General features: G+C 39.6%; 1 long non-coding RNA gene across 1 annotated transcript in view; it reads left to right on the top strand.

Moving 5' to 3' along the window:
• LOC128105196 (uncharacterized) overlaps positions 1-27,281 on the top strand; it is a 221,751-nt gene that overhangs the window by 185,860 nt on the left and 8,610 nt on the right. The window contains exons 3-4 of the long non-coding RNA XR_008216284.1: positions 5,954-6,038; positions 25,855-25,951. This is a non-coding gene — a long non-coding RNA (uncharacterized LOC128105196). The remainder of the gene's footprint in view (positions 1-5,953; positions 6,039-25,854; positions 25,952-27,281) is intronic.

The following is a 27,281-nucleotide window of genomic DNA, read 5'->3' on the forward strand; positions in this document are numbered from 1 at the left end:
AAAAAAGCGCTAAAAATGCAACATGTTAGAACAAACATCCTTCGCAAACAAATTGCATTTACAGTTCTCAGAAGCCTGTGTGGATAACATCACAATGAAAGTGTTTATAGAATAAATATTTATCTCAATCTTGCTCTTTTAAATTTAAGTTTATATACATATATTCTTTGAAAGCTAGGTCTCCAGATTTAACCTAGGAAACATAATTAAAATAACTATCAGAAGACAAATTTCTACTTCTGGTTCACAGGACAGAGGTGGTCATTGACTTGGCATATATTAGCAAGTTCATTTTATGAAGAATGCTTGATTTTTTTTATGTAAGGTTTTTGATTGGTTGAAAGGATAGTTTAGCATTGAAATACTGAATAGTATGTCTTTTTTTGCTTTTCTATCTTTCTTCCTTCCTTCTTCCTTTTTTTTTTTTTTTTTTTTTTTTTTTTTTTTTTTTTTTTTGAAACAGAGTTTCTCTGTGTAGCTCTGGTTGTCCTGGAACTCGCTCTGTAGACCAGGCTGGCCTTTAACTCACAAAGATCTCCTGCCTCTGCCTCCTGAGTGCTGGAATTAAAGGCATATGCCACCATGCCCAGATGAATAGTATGCTTTCAGTGGAGATTTATTACTGTGTATTTCAATACTTCAGTTAATATATGTATTTAGATAAATATTATAAGAATAATATATCTTCTTTCTAGAAAATTTACAAAACCCTTTGTAGCTGAAGTTTTCCTGTGTCCTGGCCTACTGGCAGTCAGGACAAATCTCTCCCACTCGTATCCCCCAAGTAAACACATAGAGACTTATATTACTTATAAACTGTATGGCTGTGGCAGGCTTCTTGCTATCTGTTCTTATATCTTAAATTAACTCCTTTCTATAAATCTATACCTTGCCACGTGGCTCGTGGCTTACTGGTATCTTACAACATGCTTCTCCTCCTGGTGGCTGGCAGCGTCTCCTGACTCAGCCTTCTCCCCAGCCTTCTCCTCTCTCTTGTCCTGCCTACACTATACTTCCTGGCCAATCAGTGTTTTATTTATCAATCAATCATAGCAACATTTATTCACAGCATACAGGACATCCCACAGCAACACTCATAAATAAGAATTTAAAAAAGTTATTCACAGTCTCATTAGCAGTAAGTTCTCTGCCTTTTGAAAAATTCATTGACACTCACATAATACATATATTTACAGCAAAATTTCAATCATATATCAGTAATTTACATCTTCCAACTAAGTGATTTATTTTAAATGTTTGTCCATGTTTCACATTTTTACCTTATTTTTAATGTCCATGCAGATGTCCATATATGAACCACAATTATTCAAATACTGTGCTATCACCACCGATTTAAAAAATATTTCTACAAACATCTTTTGTGACTGCACACCTCACAGTTTTTGTTTCTGATCCAGTTGTGGGTTGACAGTAACATGTAAAATGTTTAGAAGTTCGCTGTAGACTACTTTCTATAGGCTATAATATAGTTCAGTGCACATTTTCCTAACTCCTCAATATTTCTGGTTATTAATTCACACAATACTCCTTTATCCTTGACTATAAGATTTTGCGAATTGAACACACCACCTACTTTCACTCTTTCTGTTAAGGCTTCATTCCTCTCAGGCCCTCCTTGTAGCACACCTCACAGCTCTTCAAGTGAAGTCTCTATATTTTGAATTACAAGGGCTTCAAAACTGACTTCACTTGGAAATTCAATTGGTAGATGAAATCCAGGATTTATGCCATTTAGAAAGGGACTTCCTGACATTCAAAATTCCATAAACATAGACCACACTATTCTTACACCTTTCATCAACATATTATGTGGGACTAGAGAGAAAAATATTTTTATTCATCATTCAATCCCTGAAGAGTTGGTGGAAATGGCCTTTCGAGTTCTAATTCAGCAACCATGTCAGTACACAGAGAAGAAATTTTGACTTCATGAGGCAACTTGGTGTAGTGAAAGGCCTTTAGATCTAGGCATCTGGGTTCAAATCCTGATTGTGTCACTTAACAAACGTAGCTTGCTGGGAGCACTGCTTTTGTCATCTCTCTCAAATTTCAATGCTAGCTGGTTCATTAGACGAGCAATTAAGACAGTTTTTTTTTTTTGTGTGTGTGTGTGTGTGTCAAATGCCTTCTCCCTATACCATGATTCCTTTTATAGTTAAAGAATCTTTCATGGGGTACCTAAGTGTACACTGAGTGTCAAAGCTTAGTAAACTGTGAATATGTGGTTAATGAGGAGCACATAGAATCCTTGTCCTGTGATCACATTCATTGTGATTGGCACTACGCAACTCTTTGGAATTCCTCCCATTTTGTATTTCTTTAGGTCATTTGCTTTTTGAAATGGACTGGAGACCTGTGCTGGAAAAGATACAACTAAGAAAGACAGGCAGCTAATGACTGCTGAGAGGAGCTTTGGCTCCTCCCGGGCATGAGCCCCTTACTAGAACAGATGGGTCAGCCCTGAAATCATATGCACACAAACAACACAAATGGCCTCCAGCTTGTATTTATGTATTTCTTCATATGTACATATACATATAGATGTAACAATAGTATTTAAAGAAAAGGAGGCTTGAGAGTAGGAAGGCACGGGAAGGGTTGGGAGAAGGGTACCTGGAAAGGTTAGCAAAAGGAAAGGGAGGGGAAGGGATGCAATTCTATTTTAATTAAAATATGTTAAAGATATCTACTTTAAAAATAAGTAATTAAGTAAATACACAATGCAGAAAAAGAAGTTTAAAAGACCAGATTAGAGCAAATCTGACTGCCTGAGCTACAAAGCAATCTCTTGAATTTCAAAATTCTCTCTATTCTTATTTTACATGTGGCAAAGGGAATAAATAAATAATAAGTAGTTTCTAAAAGGAGGATCTGAGGGTCTTCCCAGAGATTATTCCCAGGGGAAAGTTGAAGTTTAACTCACTCATTCCTTAGGATAGAGGACTTCATAAGTATTCCCAAATTGTGGATTAGTGATTCTTCTCCTTCTCCTTCTCCTTCTCTTCCTCCTCCTCCTCTTCCTCCTCCTCCTCCTCCTCCTCTTCCTCTTCCTCCTCCTCCTTCTTCTCCTCCTTCTCCTCCTCCTTCTCCTTTTCCTTCTCTTCCTTCTATATAACACACACTTTCTAAATAGCACAGGAGCTATTCCATCAAACTACACATGAGACTAACTAAAACACTGGCACAAATCAAAAGAACGGGTATAGGGTCAACATGGCCTGTTCAACTGAAGGTGTGTGTGAGCAGAATGACCAAGAAGGAGTCTGGGATATTCTAGAGTTACATCTTAATGAGGGTGAAAAGTTTGGATGGCAGAAAAATGAAGTCAAGTTGTTCAACAGGGCAGAGCAACATGCAGCCTAAAAGCAAGGGACAAAAGTTTGTAAATGAGACATATATCATCTATCATCTATCTATCTATCTATCTATCTATCTATCTATCTATCTATCTATCTATCGAACTAACTAACTATACTCAAATGTATGATTGTGATGCCATCCCCCCAAAAAAAATCAGAGTGGATTCCATGAGAAAAGAGTAGTAGTTAGCAGCTAGAAAGAATAAAAATATCAGAAAGAGATAAAACACTAAACCAAAATGAGATAATTCTTTAAAAAATTATGAAATATTAGAGCCAAATGTTGCAAAGAAGTCAAATAAGAATTAAGTGCTTATTAGATTTTTAAAACTGAGAGTATTTGCTGTGATTTATAAAGATAATTCCAATTTAGGTTTCGTGTAACATTCAGATCATTTGTGATAAACATCTTTTAATTTTATGGATGGAAAAACAAAATTATTAAAATTATTAATTATTAAATCTTGACCAAGATCAAGAATAAATATTGGAAGCTGGCCTTAAACCCTTGCTTACCCAAAGCTATGACTCATACTCTTCCACTTCTTCAAATTGAACATGAAAATCTGCGTTAACTGAGATACTAACTTAGATGTAATATTGACTACAGTCTTGATAAAACATCACAATATTCAGCTTGGGGCTGGGGAGATGGTTTAGTGAGTAAAGTGCTTATGATGTAACCCACGAGGACATGAGTTTGGATCCTGAGCACTCTGTAATTCTAGTAGGAAGAGTCAGGTAGATCCTAGGGGTTTGCTGATCAGTTACTCTGGTGAACACAGCGAGTTGCAAGTTCAGTAAGAAAACCTTGTTTCAAGAACAAAAACAAAAACAAGGCAGACAACCACAGGGGAAGGGGAAGACATCTTGATGTCAACCTGAGGCCTCTACCATACCATTGGTGAACATATCTGCACACATACACATGCATGTGCATGCTCACACATAGATACCACACACACACGCACACACACACACACACACACACACACACACACACACACACACACACACAGAGGCTTGTTGACATCATATCGTAGAATATTTACTATAAGGGATGAAGTTATAGAGATATGACATAATATATTCTATCAATTCTCTTCAACTCCCTATCTACTTTCATCTCTCTTCTCTCTCTCTCTCCCTCTCTCTCACTCTCTCTTGCTCTCTTTTGCTCTCTCTGTTAGCTAGCTTTCTGCTACTATGACAAACACTGGAGAGTAAATGCTTATTACAGCTCGTAGTATTGAAGGTTTCAGTTGATGGCTCACTGACCACATGACTTTAGGGCCCATGGCAAGGCAGTAGAATATGGTAAAAGCATGTACTAGAGTGAAACTGGTCAGAGACAAGAAAGTGAAAATGAAAGAGAACAGGGCCAAGGGAACCATAGTCCCCTTCAAGGACATACTGCTCATGCTTTGAAGACCTCTTGCTCACTTACCTGAGTTAAAGAGTTCTAAAGTTTACAGTTCCTCCTAACACTGCCATCCTGGACTAAACTTTAACAGATAAGCCCTTGAGGGACAGTTAAGGTCCAAACTACAGCATCATCCCTTCTTATTCAATCTTCAGCTGACTGCTTTGATAATATTGTCAACCAGGAGTGAAGCTTTGCAACGTAAATGGGTATAGAGAGTCACATATTTAAAAACAAGGTTCTTCTATTTTCAGAAGTACAGGTAGTACCAATCTTCTAAAATAATGTCTCCCTAAAACTATAATCTTTAAGTTGACTGATAGACCTTTTTCTATCTTATAAAACATAATTGGCAAGATCAAACGTAACCAAAGTTTAATAGTTACCTTCACATTTACCAGATGCCTTGTTAGCAATGCAAGATTCTAGGTCTAATGCCAAACAAGCCAAAGCAGAGCCAAATGCTTTAAAGAGACTCATCCTATGATTCTTTTCTAATAAACATAGATGTTTGCATCACCTAAATGCTGTCAGAGAGCGGTATTTCAGAATAAGCTCTTTGGCAAAGTTAAAAGAAAGGCATGCAGGAACCTGAAGAAGCAGTCACTCTAGTGAGTCAAAGCGTGTGTGAATCTCATGTAGGAAATTCAGCTGGCTTTTGTTTTATACAGTGGAATTTTGTATTAAGTGAAGGAAAGTAATTGGCAGCATTTGAGCCCATTGTTCATTAATGTTTACTGCTTTTGTATAAAGCAACGTTCTTAACACCACTTGGCTTTCTAACCTAGGGTTCTTGCTATGATATTCACATTTACACATATCATTTTTAGCATTAAAGGATGTCCTTACATAGGTCCTCATTTTAGAGGACACACAGCACAAAATAAATACATAGAGTCTGGATTATTAAACAAAGGCTTTAATACTGTCGTATTTCAGTAGCACAATTTGTTTTGATAGCACAATTCAGTGTTTTCCCCTTTACATTGCTATAGCAACAATTCTGTTGAAGTTACATATCGACAGAAATTCCTTAGTAGAACAGAAAAGAATTTCTTTTGTAATTTTTGTTTGAAGCCTATGCTGTAGTGATGAGTTGAGAAACGACTTTTATGCAAAATAATTTATTTTTGCCTTTTTTTTGAGACAGGGTCTCATGAATCCCAGGCTTGCCTTATGGATGACCTTCAACTCCTGACCCTGCCATTTCTGCCTCTGAAATGCTGAGATGACAGGTATGTACCACCACTCTCAGTATGTAAAAAACCTTTTTAAAATCTTTCTACCTGGGCTGGAAATATGGCTGAGTTGTTAAGAGCACTGACTGTTCTTCCAGAGGACCCAGGTGCAATTTCCAATACCTACAAGGTCATTTAAAACCACCTGTAACTTATTACAGGGGATCTGATATCTTTTTCTGATCTCCATGGGCACCAGGCATGCACATGGTATACAGGCATACATGTATTCAAAACACCCATAACACATAAAATAATAATAAGAAATTGAAACCTTTCTACCTTGTATGAATGCATATACATACACATTTGCATGCCCAACTTTGTAAACATAAAAAGCCATCTTATTACTTAAATTACATTAAAATTGGATAACAATTCATAATCTCCTTTTCAAATTGAGAGAAAACGAGTAGTCAGGAGCATTTGGCATCAACCTGAAACACCTGTGCTGTTTTTAAATCGCCTATATGGAGTTTCACATAAAATAAGCAGAAAATCTTAGCTGTAATTCACCAGTTAACATAGAATAAGAGATAGGATTACAGAATATGTTTCATGTTTTAAGAGATACTAGCTAGAGCCTGACATTGTGGGAATGTACACCTATAATTCCAGCACTCAGGAGGTAGAGGCAGGAGGATCTAGAGTTCAAAATCATCCTTGACTACATAGTAAGTTCAAGGCCAGCCTGGGTTACATAAGACACTGCCTGGGAAAAAAAAGCAAAAATAACAACAACAACAACAACACACACACACACACACACACACACACACACACACACACACACACACACACACAAAAAAAAAAAAAAAAAAAAAAAAAAAAAAAAAAAAAAAAAAAAACCAAAAACTCAAACAGATACTAGTCAGTGATGTACACTGCTACCTAGGAAATCTAAGGAAAAGCAAAACAGTTCACAAAAGTCAAAACTAAGTTGATTCTCATTTCTAAAGCAAGGTTACTTCTTAGTAATTTTTCGATGTTTTTTCTCATTGTTTTTGTGAACACTTTCATTTGTGTTATTCCATTTTATTGTTGTGGTCCTAGAGACTGAAGCCAGTGCCTCGTATATGCTACCACCAAGCTATATCCCCACCCCTTAAAATTAGCCTATTCTAATAACTGATCCAGAAGTTCCCAATGTTTTTCCTTACAATATTGAGTCTCTGATTTGATACAAATTTCTAATGAATATTTTTTTTCAGAATCTCGTATCATAGAAGGCATTGTTATAACATCTGAATTTCTTTAGGTTTGTGAAAAGATTTTATTTATGGGATGGAGAGATACCCCAGCGACTAAGAACACTTGCTATTCCTACAGATAGCAAGTGTTGGAGCCCTATCACCCTTACAAGGGTTCAAAATCATGTGTAACTCTGGTTCCAGGAGATCTAATACCATTTTCTGGAGTCCTGCAAGCATGTGGTACTCACATAGTGATACACATACATCTAACTAAAAATAAAAACAAGCAAATAAATCTAAATATCCTCATTTATTTACAGTGACAATTAAAATAGGAAGCTTGTATATTGATTTTAAGTTACTTCTGAATTTTAAAAAATTTAATTTTTAAAATTTTAAGAAATTTTAGGGGTATGAATGAATGTTTTATCTACATGGGTGTAGGTACACCACATGCATGCATTTTTCTTTTAAACCATAAACAGGTTATTTTATATGTGGGAGAAATTACACTAAAACTTGTTTTTGAAATTTAGAATAGTTGTCTTTGAGACAATGCAATTAGTTATAAACAAACATGTGCACACATGTCTGTACCTCCAATTTGGGAGACATTAAGCCCCATATTATTACTTAAACTGTATTAAAACAGGGTGGTAGATCTTCTTCTACCACCAAGTTAAACAAATGTTCTCTAATCTTATGATACTGAATGTGTCCATCCATTGAACAAATATGAACTGATGACTTACTCTGACACAAGTTGACATGGAGAACATAAATACTCAATGCTCTTGAGGCTTCAAGACAAGACTACTTGGTGTACATGCTAAGTAAAACAAAATGAAAAATACACAAATGAAGCAAAACTGTATGCCAGTAAATTACAAAACCCTCTGGTTAACTGGATCGGGGACAAAGGTTGTTAGTTTCATTGGCTGCAACTCTCTGAAAAGAACCCAAAAGGTCAAGCTGACCTCCTCCACACGGTGACTACCAAGGTTCAGTGGTTGGTTCTTGATGTGCAGCCAAATTCTTGGACATTGGTCTGATATTTGTAGTTAGAGCCTCGGATTAATTTAGGAAACCATAAAATGGGGTATGCCATGCCACAGAACATTCCCAGTTCTATTTTATCATATTTAATAAGAGACAACCCATGTTTAAAAAGAATTCCTTAAAGTTCACACTTGGTTAAAGTTGTGTGGCAACTGTTATCTGTGAATCATTGCGATGAATTCAGAAACGGAGAGATACGAAGTAAATATGATCATTGCTTGTGACGAATTTTGTAAGAGAAGGGAATGGGTAATGTGGTGGGTACCATCTGGGACTGGAACAGGGGGAGAAATGAAGCAAAGCAGGGCCTTTCTAAGGAGGTAAAACAGGAAGTGAGAGCTGTAGAAGAAATCACTGAGAGAAAGAAGCACCTGCAAGCCTCCCACGTAAAGGGAACAGAAAGTGGAGAGGAATGATATGAGAGAAAGAACGTAGCTACAGTAAGGGAACGTGTGAGCTCTTGTGGGAAGCATTTTTCTAAACTGGATTACACATATCTAACAGCATCTTGCTATTGAACAGGACAGCTAAGGGTATCATGTAGTACGAGACTCCCCCTAGATCAGCCCTCTAAACAGCAGGATTTGCCACTCACTGTTCAGGTTTGTCTCAAGCTGGTTTGGTGCTCCATCCACCGCACTCCAGGATCCATGCTGACGGAGCAGTTTTAGTGACCGAGTGAAACCAGAAAGCATGGCAAACTGCGTGCAGGCTCTTAAAGCTTGCACACGTGGCAACGTCCCTTGAACTCACATTTCATTGGCCAAAGCAGTTACTTACCTTAAGTCGTCACGGAAGCATAGTTCTCCAGTGTGCCTGGAAACGGGTAGATCTGGACACGCTGGCCAACAGGAGCAACTAGGAATTTGTTTGTAGCAGCGTGTGTGTGTGTGTGTGTGTGTGTGTGTGTGTGTGTGTGTGTGTGTGTGTGTGTGTGTGTTTAAGTGCTTTTATCCAGAGAGAAAGTCCATTATTATTTTAATCTAATTCTCAAGAGACCTGTATGACAGTTAACAACTGCTGGACCAGTTGAGAACTGTCATGTAAACATAATTATTTTTACAAGGCAATTTGCAGTCTGAATAAGAAGCTAAAGTGATTCAGGAGCTGTGTTTTTATTTGTGTGAGGGGTAATAAGTCAAAAGCTGAGAAAAATGCGTTGACCAAAAAGGTAGGGGCTTGAGTGTAGAGAGTAGTGGCTTAAAAATACCCAAGTCTGAGGGGAAGTGATTAGTATAAGGAGATCCCAGAAGACCCCTGGGGGAGATGGTGGCTACTACTCTAGAGAGGTTTGACTTTGGGCATTGAAAGAAGTAACTCTTCCCTGCCTTAGGGAAAGGGATGGAGAACCAGGTACTCTCATGGAGCAGTTCACAGATGGTGGGGAAGGCAAGGCCTCTACTTTGTCTGTGATGTATGAGCAAGGTCATAGTCTAGATTAAGGGGATTGTACTGCATTTCAATAACATGGAGCAGCTACAGGTGAAAGGTGAAATCGAGCTCACTGAGAGGGGGAGATAATAGGGCTGCCCACAGCACAGGGGCTAAGCTGGTGTCGGAGAGCATAGATGTGTCAGAGTGCCAGGAGGTGGGATTCTGTGATTTCCCTCTATCCATGGAAACAGGAGCTGAGAAAGTGTTTGGATTGCTTGAGGCTGGGGGATTATAGGGCAGGTGCGACAACATGTTTCACATAAGCTGAAGTTCCAGAGTCTCTGTATAAACAATTAATTTCATTTTTAATTAAGGAACTAAGTTGGGTGCATGGGTATAGTGCAGTGCTACAACCTTTGCTTTGCATGTGGAAGTCATAAGTTAGAGCTCTAGCATTGTAAGCAAACCAAAACCCAATGAACAGAAAGCTGCTCAACAATGGTACAAAGAAACTGCAGCCAGCTATAGCCTAGAGTGGTCTTTCATGAACTAGAGGCTTTGCTCCTTGTAAACTTACCTTGAGCAAATGATTGATGGAGGCAGTATAACCATGGACAAGGATGGGCCTTAACTTATCCCTTACTGCTTAAGTAAAATTAATCATGGTTCAGCCACATGAGCTTTTTATATGCTATGAATACTCCCCTTGCTCACTAGTAAAAATCTGGCAGAAGAGAAGTAAAAGAAGAAAAAGAGAGAGAGAAAACTCTAAGACTATAATTACATACTCAGACACAGAATTGCTTAGCTAGGCATCTTGCTATTTAATTAGTATGTTGTAAATCTTGCTGCTGTGGCTGATACTAAGACATGGTATTTAGAGGAACCATTAATGAAGACAAAAGAAGATCTGGAGTGGCCCAGCTCCAGTACAGACCCCAGGCTGAACTAATGTTATATTGCATTTCTCTTTCCCCATTTGCCTGCTGAATCCCTGACTTACCCAACCCCCCATTTCGGCAAGATTACATCACAGGCATTTGACACACACGATACTGCTCTGTGTAAAGGCTGCATATGCACGCTAAAGGCTACATGGCTCTGACAGCAATTCTGCATTATCAAACCGTGTTCCTCAAAATCTTTCATTTCATTTCCTGTTTCTTCTGAATGGAGGTCTGACCTCTTCGGCATCTATTGCTGACAGACAGGTGAGGCGAGCAAGCCACACCCGATCATTTGGAATTGTACTTGAGGCTGAAGTTAGATGCAACTTTTTACATCCTTCCTTAACGGAACTGAGCAGGAGGCAAAGAAGTTCAAGTTGTAAACCGAGACTGTTGCTGTGAATGAATGGCTTTTCCCCAGAAGACCCTCTCTCTGAATCTCAGTTGTTGATAACTTGCAGGTTTTATCTCCAGGAACTAAGATCGTTTTTTTTTTTTTTTTTTTCCTCGCTTCTGGTCTGCCAACTTGTAGACTTGTCTTCAGCTGAGGCAAGGCTGCCAGATTGAATACTGGAGAACCTACCCAACTCTATTTATTTTAGAGTATGATAATTTGAGGGAAAATTTAAATTGTCAGTTTTCCATTACACCCTGCAGCTCCCAGTGCTGGCTATCTTATCAGACCTAAAAACATACTTCTGTGGGAAATTGTGTAAACAGATGGAGAAGCCAAGAAGAGAGTGGGCTGATGTCTTGCCAGGGGCCACACAGTCTGCTCAGGGTAGAGCCAAATACCCTGGATCCTGACTGATCTCTCCCCAGGTTGTCCTTCTCTAGCTGCCTATAGTATGTGGAAGGTAAGGTCCCACAGTGAACACTGAGCAGAAGTTTGAGTGTACAAGGGTCAAGTACCATAGTCTTGGCATGTCCACGTACTGATCTCTGGTGGATAGGTCCAGAGGCCCAGGGACTCTGTTCTTTGCAGATGTGATACCATGCCCAGTGTCTGGTGTATACTCTATAACCCAATCTATGCTTAATAAAATCAGAATATATCTAGATGACTGAGAAATGTTGCTAGGTAATATCATTTCTCTGCTCAAAATGCTGCAACACCAAAGCCCTGACAGATTGTTTCTTGTTGCCTATATGATGGCATTCCCTCTGCTTTCCTGTCTACTCTACCCCCCCACAGCCCGCCAGCCCCCACACATGCCTGCCTCTGCCTCTTTTCTGATCCTTAGGTGGTGGGTAGGTTCCTTACACTGGCTTTCTTTATATGCCTGGACTCACACTCTACATACCTAAGGGACCACTCTCCTTCCTTGTTACAAGACAATATTCAATGGTCACTTTGCATGACATCATAGTCCCATTGTCCCTGGTAAAATTGAAATCTTTTTGTCCTCTGCCCACCCACACTCTTTGTCTCTCCTACCCTGCTCTGTTTTCTCCATGATACTTACCAACTCTAACTTAGTATTTAACTATTCGATACATTCATGTTGTTTTGTTTTTGGTTTCCACCTCACTAGCATGTAAGCCTGTAAGGGGGGTGATTCTTGGGCTCTCGTGCATTGATTCTTCTAGCATTTCCTCCTGTATCAGACACTTCCAAAATACTTTGTAAAGGATTGTTGAACGAGTAAATGAATTAAAGCTGAATCGATGAAGCAAATGAGCAGATGAAAGAGCAGAAGAGATAAACCTTTAAAGCCAGGCATGAAGATGAATGGAGCATCAGCTGTACATTTATAGGCCAGCTTTCGTTTTCCTAAGAAGCCCTTTCAATTAATGATGAATTTGGCCGACACCTAGAGTCAAGCCTGCAGACTCCCAACCCATAACTGCCAAGCTGACTTGATAACTGTGTGGTTCAGCTTCTCGTGAAGTCAGACAAAGAACTCAGTGTGTGGTTTGGTGTTTCCCCGCATGAACTGTGAGCCTCCTCCATCATATGTGCTTGTTAAGTAATCCAGTTCCCAAGCCCTATCTACCTCCTCATAGTTACTAAGGAGGAGATTGCCTGGTGGTTTGAATGCATGCCGAAGTTCCAGCATGAGCAGTGTGTATGAAACTCCCTAAAAAGATGGGGTGGAGTAGAACAGGACTTTCCCTACTCTGGTGCCAAGGTTTCACAGGAAGTTTGTATGAAAGTGCTCCATTAGTTAATTAAAGCAACACTCAGTAAGATTGTTTTGGTAACAGTAATTTCCAGAACCTTTAAAAGGCTGACGTCATTCTCAGTCTCCAGGAGTGGGGTGCTGTAGGCAGCATCTCAAACACCCTACATGGGCAGTGCTTCAGCTTCCTCTTGATTTTGGCAAAGAAGTTCTTTGTTTTGTTTTGTCTTTAAAGAAAAAGCCTATTATAGCTAATCCTTACTTTAGCTCCCTATAATTCTGTTGTCTATCTTATTAATTTCCCTCCAGCTAATAATATAACTAGGACCTCCATATTCCCTAGGGAAAATATAAAATAATATTTCTGTGTGTCATAATTCCTGGCATGCATCTTTGTAAATGAGAAATCTCTCTCTCTCTCTCTCTCTCTCTCTCTCTCTCTCTCTCTCTCTCTCTCTCTCTCTCTGTGTATGTGTATGGGTGTGTGTGTGTGTGTGTGTGTGTGTGTGTGTGTGTGTGTGTGTGTATGTGTGTGTGTGTGTGTACAATCCCGAATACTACACAAAACAGCCTACATATAGTTCACCTGAACAAGGCTGCTTGCTAAAGTAAAATTTGGCAGGCTTGTGAGGATTCTGTCTTCTGTATGAAGCCTTGTGAATTAGTGGGATGCACACACATAAATATTTCACTGGGTGCAAGTGCTCATGCCCCCCTGATTCTCCCATATTGATTACCACTAATCTATCCCTTATGTCGCATTCCATTCCTGTGGAAATAAGGTAGGTATGTGCCTGGAATAAATAGCCTTCTTCCCGTTTGGAATCTGTGCAGGGTCTAGAGCACATTACACCCTTCCGTATAATGGAAGTATCCACACGCTGGCAATTGCTGTCTACAGACGTAATGAACCAAGTGGGAGGTAATGAGAAGTGACTGTCACGCCATCTCTGGGGCCTGGTTTCTCCTGCTGCACAATTACACTGTGACCCCAGAGAAACCAAGAAGAGTGGAACATTCTTTCCTTTTCTAATGATCTTAAAATCAGCCTTAGCTTATGGTGTGCATGTGGAGGGGTGCAGGCTGCAGCATTCCTTTGGCAGTCCAGAATGTCCGGGGAGATCTATGCTTGCAACATAAGAGGCAGCTGTCCTCATACGCTTGTCCTTCCCTCAGCTCTGACTTGGGCTCTTGCTGGAAAGATGCCAGCCAATAGGGACAGTCCTTTTCTACATTCCTCAGTGTGTCTTTGGGGTGAAAACTGTTACTTCTTCCATAAGTGGAGAATGTACAAGGGGAGGCATTATACGGAGCTACACTTATATTGCAGGGATATGTGTTTCAGCTTTAAAAGGTTTAAAAAAAAAGCTTTAAAAAATCGTGGTGATAGCAGCTGTGGTGTACCATGTATCCCAATCCTATCTCGGAGCTGCATTTCAGGAAGAACCTTGGTTATAGCACCTTGGACTGGTCCTTGGAGACTGGGGTGGCAAGGGTGAGGGAAAAGGTAGAGGGGGTGCCTGCTGAGTCAACTTCTCCAGAGGGCGTGTGTGAAGAAAGGGAGAAAAGGTAGAAACCTTTTAGAATTCCTTTCATTGTCCTCATTCTGCTCAGGCCTGCCCACGCTCTGGGGGAAGCCTGCCAACTGCTCACTGAACAGTGAATGGAGACAAGCTGGGCTGCTTGTATTGCTCAGCAAGGGAAGAATAGCAGAGCAGGCTGGCTGCTGCCTGGACCACACCACTCTCCTCTCTTCCTGGGCTGCCTCTGCCAGCAGGAAGCCCCCAGGTGGCATTAAGGGAGAATTAGTGTGCAAATTACAGGGACTGCTAATTTCTCACCACTTCATTAGTTGACAGTTCCACAGAGCTCTGCTGCCATTCACCTCATGTCTGAGGTAAGGCCCCTTCTCATCAGGGGAAGCCAAGTTCAATCCTGTTGTGTTGATAGGCTTGTGACTTTGGTGTCGTCCCCCGCCCCCGCCCCCCACTCCAGTGCGTACTAGTGTAGCATTCTCTGATAGCGGTTGGTCACTTCCTTGGAGATCCCTGCAGCGTCTACCCCAAATCTCTTTTCATGGCAAGCTTGGTTTGGAGTTAGCAGAACATGGTAGAAACTGATTCTTTTTATAGAATAGGTCCAAAGATATGCCATAAAGAAAGGAAGACAGAAACAACATATTTAAATGGAGTCTCTTAGTGCATTTTCCTCATAGATAGTACTTTTTAAGGAGTTACTATATGCCGAACAACGTTCTTGGCACGTTTCATTAAGTCCTGTTATTTCTATTTCATGGAGGAGAGAACTGAGGCACAGGGTGGTTGGAAAACAGGAAGTGGGTCCTGAATCCATACTCTATGTCCTAGGGCATTTGCTTTAGATAACTCCTCAGTTATTGTTGGATTCATTCAATAAACAGCACTGAGACACCATCACCTTAATGTTACTTACTTCCTTTGCCAGAGTGTCTTACCCTGTGAGTCCTGTGACTTCCTGTCCATCTTGTATGTGTGTATAATGTGATGCAAATGCAAGTCAGAGAGTCATTCTTAGGAAATGAAAATACATGTAGCTCCAGAGCTGACAATGTTTTCACCATAAAGGGCCAGATAGTAACGTATTTTCGGGCTTTGCAGTTCCCATGGCCTTTGCCTAAGCAAGGCTGGAAGCATCCATAAACAGCATATAAATGAATCATCATGTCTGTGTTCCAGCACAATTGTAATGATAGGCAGCGGATTGTATCTGGTCCGCGGCCTGCCTGTACAGAGGAAGAAAGAAGCAAATTCTGTGACTGCAAGTGGCCTGTGGGGGTACTCCTTGTTTATGGGGTGTTTCAGTGAAATAGAGCCAGGGTAAAGAAAATTGGGAATGCTTAGGGACTGGGTAAAAAGTTTGTAGAGAAAGTGAAGTGTGAGTCTTCCCAAAAGATGGGAAATGCTGGTTATCTTTGATCAGTGAAAAGTAGGGTATGCCTATTGAGGAGAGTAGGGAGGATCAATCTAGAAATAATTTACTTTTCTGATCAAAGGGAGAGTCACACATACCTCATGTTCTTATACACTACAAATATGAAGAAGAGCCAACCTTTGGTAGAAGCCCAAACCAACATGCTATGATGAAGTATGAGGACAGGGGGAGGGGGGAGGGGGAGGGTCTGGGCATTCTGTTGCCTGCCTCCAGCACTCATATTAATCATATTAAAAGATTTAACTAGTGTTTTTACTCTTTAAGTAGCTGTCAGGTAAATAACAGAAAACAATCATCAGAAGTTATTTACTTCTAGAAGTTTTCCGGTCTTGATATTTCAGAAAATTGTACTAAACACATAAAAATTATTTTTATTACTTACTTTTTCTTAATATTTTTCTATATAATACACTAAAGAGAAGAAACAAATCATTTCAATAAAAAATTTATGAAAATAATCACAGAAAAAATTAAAATGGCAATGATAAAGCCCACACTGGTTTTATCCTGCATGTCAGTTTTCTAACAACTTACACTGTTCCCCTCCCCCTCTTCCCCTTTTGGCTTTCTAGCATCCCTTCCTTATAATTTGGTTTCTGATGTTACTGTTTCTGTTTGATTATACACCCTAATTTTTTCATCACAAATAATCTGGAGAATTATGCTATAGGCTTAGCCTAAAGCATATTCTAGAAGTTTAAATGTTACAGTACCAGCCAAATGCCCCCTTCATTCATTCATTCAGCTCCTATGTTGGACTGGCCGTGTGTAACAGTAGTTACTCCTTACATTGTAAACTTAGAAGGAATGGGGATTTAGATCTTTGGCTTATCTCTTGTGTCCCCATTTTCTTTGTGTTGCTACTCTTCTAGGCATTCTGTAAAAACCCAGTATAAGCGCTGTTTTCCCCACCAAACCTGAAGTTGCACACGCATAGCACCGTTCCCCCGGTCCTCTATATTTCCAGGCAGTACTGCTTTGGCCTCTATTTGGTTATTTTCCTATGTGATGGCGTATTAGACTGTCTCGAATATTCAGGAGGGCAACTGTGTCATTTTAATCTCTCCCTGCCACCAAGCTCCATATTGCTCTATTCAGTATGCTCCTGTCTGGTTGCACCTCATCTGACCTGTCCATCATTTACCCCAGACATCTTGCCTTGTCTTGTCCTGGTATGTCCCATGTTTTGTCTTTTCTAGACTTTTTTTAACCATACCCTTCCACAACTTTATTACTTAGATCCTGCTGGGAGGCTTAAATCCTGTAGAATGACCCAGAGAATGACTATATTTTATACTTAGTAAGTCCTTAATTAATCTATTTAACAAATAAGTGAAAATTTAGAGGAAATACACTTAGTACTTATTGCTTCTATAGTAAGTTTGGAATGAGGAAATAAATGCTGTTAGCCACTGGCATTACCTGAATCATGGGAAGGCACACAAATATAGGCCTGGCAACTCCACTGCACACATGAGGTCATACAAACTTCCCCTGGTCACTCAGGCCTTCTGCTTCTGCACCCCTGTTAGTACAGCAGCACCCGCCTCCCTTTCGAAGCAAGGGGAGAATAGGAAAAACACAACTCCAAACTCAAGTTAGATCAGGAAGTTGTATGGCAATTTCTGGAATGTCAAGAGTAAAAATAAGAAAGCAAGAATTAATCCTGCTAGCCCCAAATGAGAAGCTGTCACCATGAAAGCTGTAACTTTGTAAATGAATCTAACACCTCTGAAAACTCCCACAACCATGCCAAGTATTTACATGTTCTCTCTGAACGTGGCATCTACAGCAAGTGGTTTTGGTCGTGAAGCACGCCATCTGTGTGATTACCCAGCCCTCCGAGAGTACTCTGAACTCAGCAGTTGTATAGCAGATGCATTTAAATATACAGCATTCCCACTCGCAGAGTTCAGAAGGGGTGTTAGAAAACAACCAGCCTCCTTGAGAACTCAGACTGCATCTGACATTCTTCCAGACACCTTCCGTAGCCATCCCGCGTGCGGTTCTGGGAGATAGTATCATCATAATAGATTTGCAGACCGCAGAGCAGGTCAGCCTGACCCAGGCCATCAGCAGCTGCCGTTACAGTCATTAGTAAGTCAATCAACCTGAGAAATGAAATCAGATCACTCTTCAGTCTCATTCAAGTGGAGGTCGGTGGAGTCGGAGAAAAAAGCAGCCTGCAGGAGTCCAAGGGTGATATACCAGGAGAGGGAATAAAAGTAGTTTCACCGTAATAATATCCTGCCACATTCATAGAGGTCTGTCTCTTGAAAAATACCATTAGGCTGTAATTTCTGAAAAACACTGAAGAACTGAATTCTATCTCGGTCCTTTATATTTTATTTACTTAAATATTTTACATATATCCACTAAGGCATTTGGCTTGTTAGCTTTAGTTACATAATATATGTGAAGTTCTGTTTATTAGACTGTGCGTCTTAGTGAAGGTCATTAGGCAATCCTGAGTAACAGCCTCTTGGGCTACCTGTTGCTTGGTGACAACATGCTTCTTCAGGATAGCTGTAAAGCCATGATAAGAAGGGACAGATATTCCTTACAAGAACAAAACAGCCTTTCCCACTTTGCTTAGGGGTTCTTTTCCTGTGTTCCCAACCATAGTGGTGTATGGGACACAAGGATGTCAATGACATTGCAAATGATCAAACTGTAAGAGAGAACTGATTGTAATTTTAAGAATTTAGGAGGAAAAAGCAGAAAAAAGATGTAAAGATGTTCTACATTTATACAAGACACTTTAGAACAATGAATTGAAGATGACAGAGAATTCCCAGTAACATTTCCCTGTACATTTCAAGTGAGGTTTGCTTTGTGATCCACATCATGAAACACAGGACCAATCTCTGAGAATTATTGGAACCTGAAGCTCATAGGTAGCTCAGTGGTTGAGGAAACATCCTGGGTGATGTAAATAGATCATATAAATACTGTTGGGAAACTTCAGGGGCAGGACCTCTGCTACATCAATACAGACAGATTCAAAAGTGCCTCGGTACTGTGTGACACACAGCATCTCTGCTATGCTTTGCCTCCTTCTTCCTCTTCTTCTTCCTCTTTCTCTTCTCCTCTCAGTGAGAAAAATATGAAAAATACCATAGTTTCTTTAACTCATACTAGGTCAGAAACTGGCAAGTTTTGGAATGTGAAGAGTAAAAGTAAGAATTAGAGAAAAAAGTCCTAAGAGTTCAAAACCCAAACAAAACAACCCCCCTAAAAAGGTTATGTTCTGGATCTCAACAGGGAGGGGTGGTTCTCAGGCATAACAGACTACCTGTTTCAGATGGACAGGGAACAACTATGTTAGTCCCTCTTCTCTGCCCATCGTTTTCAGTCTTCATAAATAAATCACATGGGTCCACGGCTGTTAATGCATTTCAATTAAGTGTGTATTATAAACAGGATCTCTACATGAAAGACTTGAACAGGATCTCCATACACTGGAGTGACCTTGCCTTGGAGAGCCAATTTCAAGACTCTAAGCTGTTTGCTAGTCAGTCAATGAATGTTAAAAGAAAATTTATTGTAGCGTGAGGTAATAACATTTTATTTCAGATTTGCAGCATGCCAACAGACATTACAGGCTAGCAGTGGCTGGGAGGGCAACATGGCTGGCCCTTCTGGGGTGGCTCACAGAACACATAGAGAAGCTGAGGATTCAGGCCGGAGGGAGGTGAGAGTGCTTATGTCCAGTGGAACTTGTGACTTCTGAGAAAGAAGGGAGAAAAGTTGTTTGAGATTTTATGCTTAGGAATGTGGGCTATTGAGTCTTGATTTTAAATGAAATGACGCTGAGGGAATGTTTAACTGCATCCTGGTTGCACTGTAATCCAAAGGGCTTCTGGGTGCACTTTCTCCGAAACTGCAATCAAATCTTGGAATAATCTGAAAGTTTGCTTAGGCATGCAGGGGAATTTCGTCAATGCTCAGCATTTCCAAATTAGTTAAATCAATTTCTCAAAACCAGCAGGAAAGAAAGGGTTTGATTTTTTCTTTCTTCAGAGCCACCTCTACCTTCACGTGTATGCCTCTGCATAGTTATGGATCCCTCAGACCACAACAGCAACGGATCCCACCAGTTTTGATGCTTCTTCTGGGCCATTTAGAACTTACACTGAATCGTGATCAATACCCCCTCATTTAATCTCATAATTAAAGATGGCCACAATCAATATTCAGAAGAGGATAGAGGGACATTACTAAAAGCAGAAGAAAGGTATCAGGGCAGTGTGTGTGTGTGTGTGTGTGTGTGTGTGTGTGTGTGTGTGTGTGCATAATGCTTCTGGATTTTGTCAAATGGAAGATATTCACAGTTGCAAAGGCAATTTAAAGCCAAAGGCATGGAAGATGCAAACTACCAATGATTAGGAAAATTTGACTATTAGTTGTGGTATGAGAATAAAAGTCCCAGACAGCCTTGCTGACTAAGATTCTGACAGAATGCTTGTTTTCTTACCATGTTGTGGTTTCTGCTTGTGATAAGTGTTTTGGCAGAATTCTGTCAAGTAGTGCATGCTAATTAATGTGGCTTAGAGGGAGGCAGTAAAATAATTCTACCAGCGATGAGAGAGTCACAACACGACGGGTATTTGGGGGTATCATTTGGAAAACATAATAATGAGATAATTTACAATGTATTAAAATTGAAAATGGTTTTGGAAAAATTTGTAACAATAATAATGATAAATTACTAAATTTATTGAGGTTCAAAACTTTTTTTTTTTAAAGATTTTTATTTACTTATTATGTTGTATACAGTGTTCTGCCTGCATGCCAGAAGAGGGCGCCAGATCTCATTACAGATGAGCCATCATGTGGTTGCTGGGAATTGAACTCAGGACCTCTGGAAGAACAGCCAGTGCTCTTAACCACTGAGATATCTCTCCAGCCCTCAAAACTTTTTTTTTAACCAACACTTTCCTTATCACATAGTCTTGAGAACGTAGTGAATGAGACTAGTGTTTTGAGGAGGAGAAGTTGGGATGTAGTGTATGAAGTTTTTATAACATTGTTTAAGTCAACGGTAGCAATAAAGAGAACCTCCAGGTCCATTCTATAGATCACACTTTTTCCTTTATTCATTTTTTTATATCAATTTAACTTTAAAAATGTGGATGCAGAAAGTAATATGTAACAGAAAAAAGCCAAACTCGATTTGATGTAAATGCTAAGGAACTCAGTCATCCCACTCTGTGCGAATTCTACAGTCACTAAGAAGAAAGGCTTTGCTTGCGTTCATCCTCCTTGCTCCTCTTCTGTGCAGGGGAGAACATGCATTGAGTAGTTTCAAAATAAGAAAAAGATAATTTCCAATTTGTTTGTTACACTAGTGACTGATAGTTAACTATTATGGTGCATAGTGGGAAGACATGTTAACCGGATAGCAGAGCTAATTCTGGATCAATTCTCCCATTATTTAAATGTGTGAGATGTAACTGTTTTGACAACAATACTGTTTTATTCTAGGGGCAGATGTTCATGATAACTTGTACCACAAAGCTACCCTGTGGTATGACTGGGACAATTTTATGAGACATGTTGACAGTTTCAGCCCCTCTTTCCTGTCTTGGTGGACACCACCACATTCAAGTCCTGAGTTAAATCTTTGGAGTCACCCTGATTCTTCTCTCTTCCAAATCCAGACAACTATAAGCCCCTCCCAATGCATTTCTTATTCACTCTATTTAATTTTCCACTGTACTTTTCTATCCAGGTAACTATAATAGCTGTTAGCTAGTCACTCTGGCTAAAATGATCTTTTCAAGACAAAAATAAAATCATGCCATTGCCGTGCTTAATGCTTATAATTTCTAGTAGCCTCTTATACCACTCACACCCTGGGAGAGTTCCTGTGAAACACAGAGTCTTCTGGGGTATTTTACATGAACACAAATTCCTTGGCATTCCTCCTATGGAAGGGAAGCATTGAGTTTTCCTCTCTTTGAGGAAGTGTAGCCTCAGTGCTTTATTGGAATAACAAAAAGCAGCCAAAAGACTGAAATAATAGCTCAGAGTCTGGATCTTGGGTATGTTAGGGAGAAGGCAGTCTTCATAGACAGCTCCATTGCCAACTTGTGAGACGAACAAGTCAAATGGAGAGGTCCTGGGGTGAGATTTCAGGATGGAGGACAAAGGATTGTGAGGTTGGTGGGCTGTGTGTGGTGTAGCTCCAGTGAATCAAAAGGAAATTTCCCAGAAGTTTTCCCATATATCTCAATTCAAATTGTGAGCCATCTGCTTTTTTGTTTGTTTGTTTATTTTTTTTAAGCTAAGTAGTCAGTATAGGTAGTAGTTGTCGCACATGAGTAGCCCCAATATTCTCTCATGCCATAGAAGTATGGTTCTTGCCTCTGTTTTGGAGTGTGTTCCTTTCTGTTCTCCTGCTTGCTTACTTCTCTCTAGGCTTTCTCTATTTAAAATATACACAGAGTCCTTCTTATCCTAAAGTTCAAGTGGGCCGTTCAGGTCACTTTTTCTGAACAGGACTCACTCCATCCACAACATTCTAGTTTATGTTTTTATCTTAATAATTAACAATTTCACGTGTGCATGCATATAATGTGTTTTGACCAAGTCTGTCACCCATTCCCTCCCCTTTAGCTCCTGCCCAGTTCCTATCCTATTATTCCTTCTCAATTTCATGTTTTTTTAATTTTATTTTTAATTATAGAGTTCCCATAGTACTGCCAGGATATGAATGGATGTGGGGGCATCTACAGAGCATGGGCAGCCTCTCAGAAGCTTCATGCCTGAATAAAACTGACTCCTGCTCTCACCAATCACCAATAGCTCCTCAGCTGGAGGTGGGACTTCACAAACTCCTCCCACATCCAAGTTGGGATTTTGTCTGGCTTCATCTTGTACAGATCTTATGCATGTTGTCACACCTTCTATCAGTTTATATGTGCAATTTCCTGTTGTTTTGCTGTGGTCATCTTCTGCCCCTCCATTGATGATTCCTGAACCTTGGGAGGAAGTGGTGGGATTTAGATGTCCCAATTAAGTCTAAGAACTTAATTGTAGTTTCTTATTCGTCTCATGTTAACCAGTTGTGGGTCTTTGTGTTAATCACCATCTATGGCAAAATGAAGCTCATATGAGGGTTGAGAGATGTACTAACCAATGGGTATAATGACAAGTTGGTTAAAGTTATATTTATTTAGCAGTAGGTTATCCCATAAAGCCTATAACCTACCTAGCCTTGGGTTTTGGGCCCTGTTAATGGTTCCAGACAAGTGTTCTGTCTTGTCAAACTAGCCTTAAATCCAATCAGAAATGTAGATGATTGCTTTCATAACACTCATGCCACTATTGCACCAGTGGGTATATCTTGACAGGCTGGTCATTACTGTAGCTTGTAGGGTTTATGTTCCTACTGGACAGTTTTTCTTGCTTTTAGGTTGATACCAACTTTATTTCTCCATGTCCAATGATCAAAGTATGTGTTATCTTCAGCAAGAGGGTCTTACCATTAAGTTACAAGGGATGACCAAACCATCAGAAGTGATTTGACCCTATTGTTCATTTCCCACATATCCTTTTACTAATTAAAATATAAACATTTTGAGACAGGATATTTTATTCTTTTTCTTCCAGTGAGGATTGAACCCAGGACCTCACTCATACTAGTCAAATGGTCTGCCATTGGAATGCATTCCCCAGAGAGACTAGGGTCTTTCTGTATCTTTCATAAAATGCTTAAAAATACAATGCATACCTTCTTTTATGAATTACATACAAACCCACAGGACTTCATCATTATTGCAACTATCCTTGCACTCCCCTCCTCCATCATCATCACCACCAACTCACGGAGGAAACCATTGAATTCTGGAAGAAATCAGACTAGGATATCCTTAGATACATACAAATGAGACAGAATAGTAAGGTAAGAAGAATTAGAATATCCAATAATATCAGCCTTTCAGGTCACTTGAATCAATGACAGCTATACATTTCCCTTTTAAGATTTCTGTTAGAAAGCTGACAGTTTACTTGTACTATTTTTCTATTGTTCCTTGGCTCATGTTTCAGTATTCAGCATGTCCCTTAGTCACAAAATAACAGGGGCCTTTTTATATTTGTCCAGCCATGAAGTCATGGAACAAAGTCCATGAGAATGTCAGGTGTGTTAATCATTTAATGGGGAGGCACTGGCCCATTTCAAAGATGAAGCAGTAAGTTCACAATCCAATTAATGTGAACTCTGGTTTATATTTTAATGCTTAGCAATCCCTTATGAATACTAGTAGTATTTTAGGTTATTGAGCTGGAGAGATGATGAACAAAACTTAGTTAACTTGTAGAAAGATTGTTGCTAACGGAAAATTTAAGAGATGTTTAATTTGATTTAATTTCAGTAAATTTATTGTCACGATAAACTATATAATTTTAACATGTACCATGAGAGCAAGTTTGAGATGTGTGTGTGTGTGTGTGTGTGTGTGTGTGTGTGTGTGTGTTTGTGTATTTCTGTTGTATACGTTTTAATGTAGTCATCCACATTAATTCATTGACTAGCAAGAAATTGAAATGTTAAAATGGAAATTCAGGTGCTGAGATTCCTACAATCTCCGAAACTATCTTGCATCTCTTCCCCCATCTGCCTGTCAACATGGCTTTCTGAAATAACTAATCTGAAAGAAATACTTTAGAAAAAAAATGTGCCGTCTTTTTTTTCCCCACTCTAATAAATGCTAGTCTTGGGCAGTGTTAGTCTCTGTTTCAGCTTTAAAAGCCAAAAGAAACATGGAAATAAATATACAAAAATGTGATTTAAAATGCAAATGTAGATTCTTTAGGAAAATGGTGAAATCTGATTGTACGGTTTTGTTTTGTTTTGTTTTCATGGTGGCTCAGTTGACAATATTGTTGGTACCTTCCTCTTGCTGGGAAAGCTCAGCCTGCTCACAGTGGTAATGCTCTTTATGCCCTCTCTGATAAAATATGCTTTACCCAAGAAAACCCCAGCCTCAGTCACAGAAATCAACAGGTATTTAACTCACAGAGCAGTATACCAGTAGACCAGTATATAGAAAACTCACCATGTATGACAGCATGGTTGTTAATTCCTGAGAATTCTCAGAATAGTAATAGCAGTTGCATATTTTAAAAAAGGGTAGTTAACCTACATTCTCCAAGAGCTGATAATATAGGTTTCGAAAAAGAATTGAGTCCCAATAAAAGACACCATTTATTTATTCTTTTATTGCCTTTCATGCACCAGGCTGCATGGATGCTTTATCATTAGATTTACTGGGGGTCAATTATAAATGGATAATTATGGCTTCTTTTAGCTTTGTTCCTGTTCTGATAGGATAGTATAAGACTGTGCTTTCTGTTGAGCTTCAGAAAAATGTAAGACTTGGAATAGAGTCTGGTCACTCTAATAAAATCTTAGAGCTTGTTCATGAGAAACTACAAAGTCATTTTTGGACCTGAATTTTCACTCTGTCTTCCTTTTCTACAAAGGGATGTGTGTTATAAAAGTCAATATTTTGTTAGATGAAGTGAGCAAGTATGTGCACAGGAATGCCTGCTCAAAGGTATTGCTGAATGCATGAGCAAACAAGAGTAAGTTTATCAAATAGCATACCTGCTAGAAGAGGCTTAGATCCAAAAATTGGAATATTTTTAAATGGTTTTACATCTTAAGTATAAATCCATTTCCATTAAATATGCTAATTACAACCACAGACCTCCCCACAGACAAAGGAAAGTATTCCTAATTTTATGAACTCAATGATGTTCTATCAGTTCTTCATGCCATTTTCTCTTCCGTTTTTGGAGTACCACTAGGTTACAATGTGGTCGAATAGAAGCAAAGGGGGTTTGAGAGCAAAAATTTGGATGACCTCAGGACATCATGTGATTCCAGGTATCCACTCAGATTCTAAACTTTGGGGCCTGTGGATCCTCCATGATGGAGGGAACAAGCTGTCTAGTGCAGCCTTTGAAAGCACTGGAGTTGGGGACTACCTGTTGTATTACATTGCTTTGAACCTGACTGTATGTACCTCTGCCCTGAGTGTTATCCTTCCTGAAAGTATCATGCCTTTCAGCTATGCATGTACTTTAAGGTAAAGGACAGAGTCTCTCATTTAACTGTGTGTGTTCCCTCCTCAAGGAGTCACATCTACCTGTTGGCCAATTTGATGTGAGGTGTTGGAGGAGCCGAGATGACAAGAATGTGAAGATGGAAGAAAAGGAAGGGAGTTTCTGAGGTGGTATTGTGTTCCCTGAAATATTGGGCACCTTAATAAATTTATCTGGGGTCAGAGACAGAACAGCCACAATATTAAACATAGAGGATAGGCAGTGGTAGCACACGCCTTTAATCCTAGCATTCCAGAGGCAGAAATCCATGTGTTCAAAGATACAGCTAAGCATTTAGTCCCACGCCTTTAATCCCAGAAAGCTAGCCTTTAATCCCAGGGAGTGGTGGTAGAAAACAGAAAGGTATATAAGGTGTGAGGACCAGAAACTAGAAGCTTTTGGTTGGTTAAGCATTTGGCTGGTTAAGCTTTCAGGCTTTCAAGCAGCAGTTCAGCTGAGATTCATTCTGGATGAGGACACAGAGGTTTCCAGTCTGAGGAAATAGGATCAGCTGAGGAACTGGCAAGGTGAGGTGGCTGTGGCTTGTTCTGTTTCTCTGGTCATTCAGCATTCTCCCCAATACCTGACCCAGGTTTGTTTTTATTAATAAGAACTTTTGAGATTCCTGCTACAAGTTTCCTTCTGTATTTGGTGAAAGTCCCCCTGCAGCCATGGGAAGAACACAGTTTAGGGCTGTTACACAGGCATCCGTCCTTCAAACAGCAGTCGTAATATTTTATCCAGAGAGTCAGACTGTTCTGGGCTTCCGCATGTGGAACGGCTTTATTTTCCCCACAACTATTTGCTTTTTGTTCCAATCTGTAATCTGTTTTTTTCTTCTAGAAAGAAAAAAATTGAACTTTGAGATCTCCTCCCTAGAAATTGCACACTCAAAATCCATTTGTAGAAAATAACACTTTGATCATATCTATCAATATATTTTTCTTTTAGTAATTATTTCTGGTTGATTATTTTGTATTGTTTTTAAAAAATGAAGACTGATATATTCTTTTCTTGCCATTCACGCAATAGAGGAGGATACATTTTTAATTAATTAATTGATTGATTAACATTTGTCTTTTGATACAGTCTCTGAAGCGTAGTCCAATGGAGCCCAGACTTCAAACTAGTGGTCCTCTTCCACCACAGAGCTGTTTATTTGTTTTTCTTTATGAAATATTACATGCATAATGCATAAAATATGAAATTGAGAAAAAAGATTGGAGGGAGAAGAGGAGTCCTCTCAATCAGAAGTAAAACTACCAGGAGAGGCCAAGCTCAGCTCATCGGTCTAACCTTGGCTCTGTGTTCCACATTAGCCGTTCCCACCTTTCTCATGTGAACGAGTCTTGTACTCGGCCCCATCCAAACTGAATCTGGTTCCCTACTCCCCTCGCAGTCAGCTGCTGTCATTTCTAATGTGTCTGGCAGTCTCAGCAGGAAAAGAAAAACAGATCA

The sequence above is a fragment of the Peromyscus californicus genome, unplaced genomic scaffold (genome assembly GCF_007827085.1).
Source record: "Peromyscus californicus insignis strain IS unplaced genomic scaffold, ASM782708v3 Scaffold_9__1_contigs__length_137607984, whole genome shotgun sequence".
In the NCBI taxonomy this organism is placed as follows: Eukaryota; Metazoa; Chordata; class Mammalia; order Rodentia; family Cricetidae; genus Peromyscus; species Peromyscus californicus.